Raw genomic sequence first — 9,464 nt, 5'->3', positions numbered from 1 at the left:
TGAAGTACTTGCCTCTGTGTTAAGGACATTATCATCCTTTGTCAAGCCCTTCCTTGGTTTCCTTGAGGAACAGGTCTATGGCCTTTTCTTTCGCAGCTTCTTTATTTTTGATCCTTTGGGTTTTTCGCTGCTCTTCCTGTTCGTTGTTGATACGATCCTGAGTGGTCTGGCACTCTTTTGCAGAGACCCGATCTCCCTTGATTTCCATCACCCTCGGGTGTAGGGAACCTGAGATATTGGTAGTAAGTTGCTGCCACTCCCTTGAGTTTATGTACCCACTTTCGTCCAATAATGGCGTTATAGGGGGATGGCGTCAACCACGCTGAATCGTGTTTCTACTTTCATGGGCCCATTCACCTGCAACACGATGTCTCCCAATGGCTTTGTGGGCGCTCCGTTGAAACCCGTAGATGGTGTAATAAGAGGTCATTAGCTGTTCATCATGGAGCTTCATCCGTTTGAAGGCGTCGTAGAATAGAACGTTCACTGAGCTTCCCCCGTCGATGAGGATCTTTTTGAGGTTACATCCGGCCACTGGTAGTGTGAGGACCAAGGGATCGTTATGGTCTTCCATATCTTCTTCGATATCTTCAGTATCGAAGATGATAGGTGCGTCCATCCACTCTTCGTGCTCGTCCACCTCTACGCCATCAATCTTATATAATTCGCAGTGGTCTTCGAATTGCTTCGTAGCCTCTTTCCTATCTGCGCTGTAAGTGAGGGCCCTGCGGCTTCGGAACACGAGATGGTGTTGATTGTGCGGTTTCCCTCTGGAAGTTGGACTTGCTTGGTTCGTTTGGATCTGTCCTCGGTGACCTCCTTTCGTATGTATTGCTTGAGTTCGCCAGCATCAATCAATTTTTGGATCATTATTTTGAGGTTTTTGCATTTCTCGGTCTGGTGTCCATTGAAGCAATGATACTCACAGTAATCTTTAGACTTCTCGGTTCTTGGGGGCTGTTTTCCCTTAGACCACGGCCACTCCAAATTTTCCCTTCCTTTGATCTCTCGCAAGATCCGAGCGTAGCTAGCATTGAGCTTCGTGTAAACCTGATCTTCGAATTTTCGATCGTCTTTTCGTCGTTCATCTCTTCGTTCCTTCCTATCTTCGTGAGGCGTTCCACTGAGCTATTTCTTTTGGCCCCGGTTGGTTTGTTCTGCGGAATTGGTACGGTGAGACCTCTGCGTTTGTGCCCTCGGGTTCTCACGCTGGATTTCTTCAAGACGAGCGTACTTCTCAATAATTATTCGAAGATCTCCTTCTGTCTTAGGTACGCTTCCGTGGATCTCAACAAATAGTGGACTCATTCGGTCTAATCCCCACTTGTAGCAGTTGATGCTTACTACGGGATCCACACTCCCTATGGCTTGGCAGATCTTGTGCCATCTGTTGGTGTATTCCCTCGTGTTCTCCTTGTAACCAATTGCCAGAGAAAAAAGTTTATCCATTCCGGTGTTGACAGCTTTGTTGTACATGTAGGTTCTCAAGAATTTCTCTGCGAGTTGATCGTAGGAGTTGATGGAATCAGGTGGCAGGTTGTCAAACCAAGACAAAGCCGATCCCTTCAGACTTGATGGGAAATACTACAGAGGACGGCGTCGTTTTGACTCCATCGGGCTAAGATACGATTATAATACCGGATATGTGCCGCGGGATCACTGGATCCGTCATAGCATTCAAAAGTTGGGACAGGCACTTTAACGGAATGGGGGTATTTGCCAGGCGATGAGTTAGGGGTGGAGTTAGCTTCTTTCATCACCTCTTCAAGCCTTCCTCCGCCTTGTCTGGCTTTTAACTGCCTGATCTCAGCCATCATCTCATCACGCAGCTCCTCCATTGCGCGGTAATATCCCACGTTCTCATGCTCAGTTGAGCGTTTCTTTCTTCGAACTTCACTGTCATAATAGTCTAAGTCTTCGGCGGCATATTCCGGATCGGATGCACTGCTTCCCCTGCGGCGTTTGCTAGGATGATTCTTCGGTCTCGATTAGGCTCTGGTGCTTTAGAATTTGCTTCGTCCAGTTGTTGGCTAGTCTTCGTGCTTTGGGCAATCCTATCTTTCAAGTCTTGGTTCTCCCTGGCCAGAAGAGCTACGGCATCTGCGTAGACCTGCTGGCTCTTTTTCAATTCTTCGAGCTCTACCATCAGTCGGTGGGACTGGTTTGATCCCTGATTGGGAGTTCCGGCTTGTACCCCTACGGCCATAGTTCCCCCTTCGTCTACTGTGTGTATTAAGGGTGGCCGAGGATCAGCTTCAATTGTTGGTATCTCCAAGTTTGGTCCCCTCGGTTGAGCTTCCACCCGCGGTACTAAAACCACTGGTATGGTTTGATTCTGACCGTTGGTTGACGGCATTCCGAAGACTGGTGGATGTGCGGGCTGATGTGTCATAGATTCTGCCACCCTTCTTTTGTTGATGGATTTGGTTTGAAACCAAAGTCTTGTTAGCTTCTGTAGCCTGGAGGGCCGCAACAGTTGCGTTGTTCTTTGTGGCTGCTGCTTTGAGAGCCGCGGCTGCAATGGAGTTAGTGTTCATAGGTGAGGTGATTTCCGCAGCATCCTGTCTGAGTAGCTGTTTTAGCTTTGTCTCCTTTCTGCTTGCTTCGGGTCATGACCGGGGTAATCCTCGTGTCTCCTTTGATGAGGCTTTGGTTTTTCCTGCCTCTAGTATCTTTTCCATTTTTAGTCTTTTTCTGCATAGGGGAATAAATAAAGAGAACCAAAGATATCCACGAGGATCGGGTTAGTGCCATTCGTATCCGCAATTATTGGAATAGAAGGAAATGAGCTGCCCAAGGGCCTTAATAAAAGAAAATAAAGACTCCATCGGTCTAGTTTTGCAATACAAATCCTCTAATAAACAATCATGGACCTTGTTTTCAGACTACTTTTGAAAAGAAAACTCTTGAAAAGGCAGATCCGTCGCGAGAACTCATGAATCTGGATTATTAAGTCTTAGTTTTAAAAGAAAAACGCCTCACGTGCAAATCTGTGATAGATAGCCGTGGATTTGTCTGCTTTGAAATGGTGTTTGTGAAAATGAAGACCATGAACCCAGAATAAAAAAGGTTTTGAAAGCACGCTGAACCCATAATAAAAAAAGGTTTTGAAAGCACGTTGAACCCAGAATAAAAAAGGTTTTGAAAGCACGCTGAACCCAGAATAGGGCACAACCATAACGCGCGTTGATAGACGCATTTATGTGTCTATTTTGTTCTCAATGTTCTGTATTGTTAGACTCGATTAAATACTTATTGTGTTATTTTATGTTTTTGTAGATGTTTTTGGAAAAATAAGTCCTTGCGGCGAAATGGGCTCGAAAAGTAGTGTTTTACACCCCAGGACAAAGTACTAAAGGCACCACAGAAATGCACCGGAGGCACCCCAGAAATGTACCGGAAACATCCCAGAAATATCCCGGAGGAACCCAGAAAAATTACTATTTCCACCCAAAAATTACTATTTCCACCCAAATTGCTAAAGGGACACTCAAAATGGATTAGGGGGACACCATCTTAAACAATTCGAATTTCATTTTTGGCGGGAAAATTTTCATTTTTCTGGCAGAATTTTGATCGACAAATTGAACAAGTTAGATTGCGATTCAATCGCTAAAATTTTGTGGGAAGTTGGGATTTATCACAAAGAAGATATTTTGGGTGTCGAATTTGATCGGAATTGGCTGGAAACTTCGATTTGATTCTCGATCTCAAAACAGAGCTACACGGAGTGAACACGACCTGTACACGGTGTTGTGTGTGTTTTGGTTGTGCATGAAAGTGTTTTGGAGGAGTTGGATGACTTATGAGGCATATACAAGGCTTACTAGAGCGTGCAGGATCAAAGTTTACGTGTGACAAAGTTATAATTGGAAATTATCGTTAACTAAGGGAAGCGAGCAATGACGGATTAAATGGAGAATATACGCAAGTAATGATCGGATATTTTGGTCCTAAAACACTATAAATACAAGGCAAAAGAGTTTGGAAGGGTTGGAGAGTTTTGGGGGAGAGTTTGGAGTCGAGAGAATCAAAGAAAAAAAACATACAGAGAGAAAGTTTCTGCTGGTTCGAGAGAGGAAGAACGCGAAGAACAGACTTGCAACAGCAGTCGTTCTTCGCCAGCGTCTGCGACACTCAGTTGTGGGTCGCGTTCAACCAGGGAACGGCTTTTCATTTCTGTCGCTCTTGTAACGGGAGTGTGTAAAACCCAATTATATTTACATTTTCTCTTGATTGTAAACAACTTTTGAGCATCAATGAATCATTTTGAGAGGTTTTTCATCATGAGTAGCTAAACCAAATCCCAGGGGTGACGGAGGAAGCCGTTCTTCCAAAAGTTATGTGGTAAAATTTATTTATGCAACTCTTTTATGATTAATTGCACCGAATAAATATGGAGTAAATGATTTTTATTAATCAATTGTGTTTTCTCTTGATGGAGTATGCTTAGTAAATTGCTTTTGATACTTCATGCTCGCGATTAACAATGGATGTTTTCAAAATCTAATTTAGGCAATGATTAGAATCACAATTTCCTTTGATTGGAGTTATATTGTCTAGAATTGCATGATAAGAATTGTTATTGAATCACATAAATTTTGGTGGATGGTGGAATCCTGATCCCCAGTAAAAATTCTCTCCCATATTTTGTTAATATTGTGCATATAATTTTATTTATTTAAATCTAGAAAAAAGTTACCTTCACAAGTTCGAAAAGAACCCAGTTTTCACCACTATCTACAACAACATTTGAAAATACATCACGCGTTTAAGGTGAAATCACAGGATAAGATAAATCTTTTACCGGGAAAAAGTCCATGTTTCTAGCGTCAGATTGTGAACACATAAATCACGAAGTCATCCACGTGTTCACAAACAATACTCCCACCTAATTCTAGAATTGTACGTCGTATGCGTAAAGGGGATGATTATATCGATTCGTCGACTCGAAGCCTTCGGACTTGTCATTGTCTAGTCGAATATTATCATAAATAATGTTCGTATAAAGGAATAAACCAAGAATCAAGTATAAATGTAAAGCATATGAAGTTTAACGCTGAATGTAAGGTGCTGAAATGTAAATAAGACAGATTTACGTGGTTCGGCACTAAGGCCTACATCCACGGGGCTGGTGTTTCACTATGTATTGAATGGTTGCAAAGATAGTCGAATGACTTTAGAGTATATATAGGTCTGCGGAAGTAGGGGGGTTACTTACTCTTCCTATTTCTCTCTCATATATTCTCCTATAATTGCTCTCAATTGGTCGACCTCTTCTCTCTTAGTAAAGAGGGGTATTTATAGGGCTGGAACGTGGGTCCCATTTCTGAGGCGCCGTTGTAATCTTATCTTCTTGTGCTTTGTGCCTATTACACAGAGGTCTTCGGCATATGCTGTGGCCTGAGCTTGAATACGAAGGATTATCCTCGCCTCTTCCACGAGCCGATTGACACGTGTATATCTCTTTGGTATTTAATGCGGGTAGATGGGTGTCTGCTTGTGTCATACAAGTGTCTCTTTGTCTGGTCACATCTGTGTCAGCCAAACTTCCTCTCGGCCGTTGATCTGGAATCTTCCTCGGGATAGGGTGTGATAACACCCAAGGGGTATTATTTGGTGCTCCTCTGAGCCATCATACCTCTGTGATCCTCTGTCCCTGACCGTCAGATCTACTGACCGGTGGCATCTTCTGATGAGATGCTTGCTATCATGTTTTGATATCTTGTTTTGCATGCCTTCCACGTGTCTCTTTCTGTACACGTGGTGGATGATGAAAGGTGTACATACAAATCTAAAGCAGAGAGAAGAGAACTATCACGGAGGGTTAAAAAACAACTCCTTCCATTTAAAAATTACATCACTAATAGCTATCCCTGCCATATAAGGTATTTCTAGTGATATGAAGATTCGTTAATAAAATGAAAAAAAAAAATCTAATTTGTTTTTCTTTTGGTTGGCGCTTTCGATTTTTCGCTGATTCCTTCGCTTAAAGATTCATAGAAAGAAAAGGGTTTTTGTTTTTGTTTTTGTTTTTTTGGGTTTTTTAATTGGTTTCTGTTGAGTGGGTAAATTTACAGTTCACAAGGATCGCATATTCATACCAGGCAATACCAACCTGAACAGTTTATACAAAACTCAATCATGACCTTTGAAGTTTACCAACTTTTCAACTCTTTATCTTCATCTTTGATAACTTCGATTTTTATTTTATGCTTGTTTGATGCCTAGTTAATTGTAGGCATTAAAGATCCACAATCCTTAGACGACCATGGCGGAGAATAAGAAGCGGAAGAAAAGTGACTCGGATAATATATCGTCTTTGTCAGAGTAAGGCCTAAGCTTGGAAATTTTTCATGGATATGCACTGAAAATTCCATTGAAATGCCATGCTATTATAAAAAGAGCGAATTTGGTAAGTGTTTTTTTAAAAAAAAATGATCATTTGGAAATATTTTTTATTTATTGTTGATTTGTGCACCGGATATATTTTCTTTTAATTTTATGTGCACGAGGCTTCATCTCGCCGTCTGGTAACGTATTTTTGACTCGGTATGCGCAAGGTTTGTTTATTACGTTCTTGTTCAAGTTACAAATGTTCCAGACCGTAGCTATTTATAACCTTCAATTGACTCTTTTTTGCTCTCTTTTTTACTTGTATAATTGTTTTTTTTTTGCAAGACATATCTCATTTTACAACCATGAGATAGATATGATGGTGCACACAAATTTTGTTTAAACTAATAGCTTTATATCTGTTTGATTGATGACAAATGAATTCAAATATCAACAGGGGTACGAGTGACGTAAAACCAGCTGCAATGAAACATTTTCTGCTCTGTTTTACCGTCACTACTGGTACCAACTAGAGCATTATCATCCATAGCAACTACACAATTTATTATGTATGGGTGGTATACTTCTCGGCTGGGGTCATAAATGAAAAGCCCTATCTAAAAAAGAAAATATACAAATAGATCCAATAGTTTTAGTTACCTTCACCATATTTTATACGAGCCAACACATCATCAATGTTATCCACTTTCTCTTCACAAAGACGTGGTATATCGTAATCAATTTCCTACATGTGATAAAACGACGAAAAAATATTTAGAAACCAAATGCAAGAAGATGAAATTTTAAATTTTCTGAAACAATAACAAACACAAACCTTTGTACCATGTACAACACCAAGTTTACGTCCTAGCCCTAGATTTTTTCTGTCTAGCATATATCCATAACGCTGGACATGTAAATCTGATACGTAGAAAGCTCTACCACCATATTTGTATCTTCCAACTTGGCCTGTAGTACGTAATAAACCAAAAAAAGATCAACATTAGAAAAATTAAAACAAATCTACATTGACCGAATAATAAATTAGTAAAGTTATATGAAACATTAAAATAAACTAACCTGGAAAATTGTAATGGCCTGATTGGTTATGCCTTTCATGGTAAATGTCTTACCACTTCCGGTTTGTCCATATGTTATTGTGATTCCTGATAGTTTATGAAATCCGTGTGTGATGGTTTATGAATATAATATGTCCACCGAAAAATAACCTAGCGTTTTTAGGGGCCACCCCAAAGAATTTAGGGGCCATCAATTTATACCCAGCCAAAGACTCTAGTTAAGGGGTACCCTATATGATATTGAAGTTATATAAATGCCCTTATGGTAAAACTGTATGAAAACCAAATCAAAAACAATTCTACTCATTTCAACTCTTCTTCTTCCAGTTTCCTATTATCTTTCGATTGTGGAAGAAAAAAAAAATTCCGCTCCAAAGTCAAATGGCCCCAATTAGGTAAGAATCTATCATTTTTGGGGTTTATTTCGCTTTAATTCGGCGAATCGAGAAAAAATAATTCTAGGGTTTTCGGTTATTTATCCAGATTCGGGCGATATTCATGCTCCTTTACTTCCGAATGTAGTCGTGTTCTTCATTTCTCAAGAACATCGACAGTATTCGGGAGAAATATTTGATGGTTATCGGCCGAATATTGTTGGTCATATCTTCCTGGATACAAACTGGTAATAATCGGTAGTTTAATGAATTTTTTGTCTCCCGAATATATTTAAGTAGACACACAGTATTCGGAAGTACACTCACTACCGAATATATATATATATATATTGAAAAATCTCAAAATTTCTGATATAGAAAAAATCCCATTTTGGGGCCAGTATTTATTCGGAAGACAATATAATGTTATATACTTCCGATTATTTCAATTTCAAAATTTGAAAAGTATAAGTTTTTCCCAAATTCTGATTTTTGGGCCATCGTACATTCGGGACTTTACAAAACAATTATCCTCCGAATATAGCAAGTTCAAAACAAACCACGCCTTGGCTCTAGGTGGTTCCAAGGACCAATATAGAATGTTATACAGCCCATATTCGGAAGTTTGGGTAACTAATTATACTTCCGATTATTTCAATTTCAAAATTTGAAAAGTATAAGTTTTTCCCAAATTCTGATTTTTGGGCCATCGTACATTCGGAACTTTACAAAACAATTATCCTCCGAATATAGCAAGTTCAAAACAAACCACGCCTTGGCTCTAGGTGGTTCCAAGGGCCAATATAGAATGTTAGACAGCCCATATTCGGAAGTTTGGGTAACTAATTATACTTCCGATTACTTCAATTTCAAAATTTGAAAAGTATAAGTTTTTCCCAAATTCTGATTTTTGGGCCATCGTACATTCGGAACTTTACAAAACAATTATCCTCCGAATAATATAGTCGTGTTTAGAAATACCAACTTAATCGGTAGATAAGAATTTAAGTTTTCTACCGAATGTCTTATTCGGAGGTAATACGTGTATCGTTAACAACCGATTGTAGTGCACCAATGATACGAAACCTCAACGGCCATATTTTCAGAAACCTCAACGGTCATATTTTCAAAAATTAGATCCGTTGTAACTCTAATCTATATAAGGAGGGTAACCCCTCTCAGTTATTATTGAGTAACAAATCTGAATGAAAAACCTTTTCAATGGCAAGTCCATCATCAGTCGACAACATACTTCGAAGATGCAAGCGAACAACTACATCAATTGCAGCAAGGGAAGAAGAAATACAAAAAAGGAACAAACAACCCAAAAAAATTAAACCATCGTTAGTGGCAACGTAGGAGGAGGAAGAGGAAATCAAGGCTAAGAAGCGAGGTCAAGAACAATTCCATCATAGAGAAAGATTAAAACAAGTTGAGGAAGAGACTGAATGGATAAAAAATTATTACATTGTGAAAGATCTACCCAAAGAACAGCAGGACGATCGTATATTTTGGATTAACGTTTCATTGGGTCCTTTTGTTGGTAAGTACAAGAAGCCACGCCACAATTATGAACCATCCCATGTTTCTTCAAGGGTGCACCATGTTATAAAATTATGCACCGAGTACAACCGTATTCTTGCTAGGCACAGAGACGACAGGTTTGCGGCACAAG

This window comes from Papaver somniferum, chromosome 3, assembly GCF_003573695.1.
Source record: "Papaver somniferum cultivar HN1 chromosome 3, ASM357369v1, whole genome shotgun sequence".
Classification (NCBI taxonomy): Eukaryota; Viridiplantae; Streptophyta; class Magnoliopsida; order Ranunculales; family Papaveraceae; genus Papaver; species Papaver somniferum.
Note: the sequence above shows the minus strand (reverse complement) of the source record.